We start from the raw sequence: 2241 nt of genomic DNA on the forward strand, positions 1-2241 counted from the left end.
TTTCTTGTTGGCAATATATTGGGGAAAATGAAACTACCTTTGCAAAAATTATGATAGTGAGAAAAATCTGACATAGGAAAATGATGACAGTGAAAGAAATCTCACCTAACCAACTCCATCTTGCTTTTAATCATCAAGCTACCCTTGTTCATTCCTGGTTGCAGGCAAACTAACTTTGGGAAGAATTTAGTTCACAGTTTAACTTTGAAGCAAAGATGATAACAGTTCCTCCCTAAAACAAAACCCCTTCTTATTTGGGCACCAGACCTCCTTTTAAAAACTAACAAATTAGCCACAAGATCGGAAATTACAGCTCAGGAGTCATACAGCCAGAGACCACAAGATTTCTAACTACTCCAGTTGCTCTTATAGATAACATTGTTATTGTAAAATGTAAGATTGGTGTTTGAGGTATTTTTCAGACCCTGCATTCTGATAGACCAACTGGTGCCATATGGACTAGTAAACTGGCTCATCTGGTCTTGTGGCCCCAACCAGGAACTGACTCAGTGCAAGAAGACAGCTCCAATCCCTATGATTTCATTTCAACATAACCAATCAGCATTCCCCATTTCCTAATTCCCTGCCCACCAAACTCTCTTTCAAAAACCCTAGCCTCCGAATTTTTGTGGAAGCTGATTTGAGTAATAATAAAACTCCAGCCTCCTGTTTGGTTAGCTCTACATGTGTTACACTTTCACTATTGCAATTCTCCTATCTTGATAAGTTAGCTCTCCCTGGGCTGTGGGCAAGAAATAGCCACGGGACAGTTACAAAAATGTGAAGCCCTTTTACCTGCCACCGTTCATCAATCTTTTTTTAAACATTGATTTTCCAGGGACTTGTTTGAGTTGACAGTTTCTGTGCTTCATATCAAGGTCTGAATATGTTATTTATTTTTCTAGAATGTTTCACTCCTTCAGACACCCTAGACTTCAGTGGATACTTACCTTGTTGGAAGTAGCAATAATCTAAAGGATCCCATTAAGCCAGAATCAGTCTGAAATTGCTAATGGTTGCCTGAAAAGAACAGTTGTCATTCCCTACAAGGTAATGGTGAGGAAGCCAGAGAACATGTGTTTCTCAGGCAAAACCAGCAGGACTAACCCTTATAAACCTCTCAAAGACCTCATCATAGTGAAACTATTGTTATAACATAGCAATAGTTCACAAAGGAATGCCTGTAAAAAAAAAAAAACAACTAACATTGCTATGAATGTAAATTTTATGCAGATTAATTACAGATCACAAATGGCAAAACTCATAAAAAATTTTCTCTGTCTGCATTTTACTTTTCTTGTATACATATTTTTTCACATATAGTTGTGTGTGTGTGTGTGTGTGTAAAAAGAGGCATATATCTTTATCCTTATAGTTGAAATGCAAAAAGTATGATAGTAAGTTAACATTAATTTGCAAAATGTTATTAAATGTAATGAATGACTAAATAATATATTTTTGAAAGAATGAGACTGGAAAGAATCAGGTACATATTGTAATCCAGACTTTTAGAAGAAGTTCATAAAGTCTTTAACTGAAAAATATATTTATTTTTAGAGAAAGCCCCCGAAGGACCAAGTAGCATACACTGTATTATTAACTGTTGCCTAGTATGATGGGTGTGAAAGCTGTAGTCCAGGGATTAGCTTTAGATTGTGTGAGCCTTTTTTGTGGCTATAGTCCCTGCTATAACAATCTTTACAAAGAAACATTGAAAGGATTATAGGGAAAGATATAGAAAGGTAGGTGGAAAGATTTCTATATGGGTAGATGAACAGGGAAAGAGAGAGGAAGAAGAGAAACTGATTATTTTAATTTTTTCTCACATTTCGTATGAAAATTAAAACAGAGAATTATTTAATAAGTTTTAGTTCTATAAATCTCTTCTATGAATATCAGTCATTTGCCCAGTGCAATGATGTAGGGAAGGAAGCTTCAATGGGACTACATAAACATGTGACTTATCCTAATTTGCGGTTTAGAGCATGTGGAAAATAGGTATTGGTTCCAGGCCATCTATTTTTAATGTATAAGTACGTGCTTTCACTGTAACCGCTTTTAAGTCAAAGTTTATAGGAAATTTCTCTCACAGAAACCCATGTAGACACCTTCATTTTCCTGTTTGTAGCTTTTTTTGTAAGCACAAATATTAATGGATTAAAACTTGAGTGAGACAACCATCCACTTCATCACAGTTCCCTTGAACAGGAGATATTTTTCTTAGAACATGTCCATCAAAAT

Source organism: Macaca thibetana, chromosome 9 (genome assembly GCF_024542745.1).
Source record: "Macaca thibetana thibetana isolate TM-01 chromosome 9, ASM2454274v1, whole genome shotgun sequence".
Taxonomy (NCBI): domain Eukaryota; kingdom Metazoa; phylum Chordata; class Mammalia; order Primates; family Cercopithecidae; genus Macaca; species Macaca thibetana.